This window comes from Apaloderma vittatum, unplaced genomic scaffold, assembly GCF_000703405.1.
Source record: "Apaloderma vittatum isolate BGI_N311 unplaced genomic scaffold, ASM70340v1 scaffold6342, whole genome shotgun sequence".
Taxonomy (NCBI): Eukaryota; Metazoa; Chordata; class Aves; order Trogoniformes; family Trogonidae; genus Apaloderma; species Apaloderma vittatum.
Genome location: NW_009704067.1, coordinates 1 through 220, shown reverse-complemented (window position 1 = coordinate 220; position 220 = coordinate 1).

The following is a 220-nucleotide window of genomic DNA, read 5'->3' as shown; positions in this document are numbered from 1 at the left end:
GGCTGGAAGCCCTGAGGGCTGGCCTTAGGAGTACAGACTGAGGCAAACAAGGCATTCAGTAGTTCTGCCATCTCTGCATCCTCCGCTGTCATTTCTCCCGCCTCACTGAGCAGCGGACCCACTCTTTTCCCTAGGCTTCCTTTTTTTTGGCAATAGAGGTGAAGCAGAACCCACCCCCTGGCTCCTCCCTGGCTCCTCCCTTTCTCCCACCCCTTCCCCG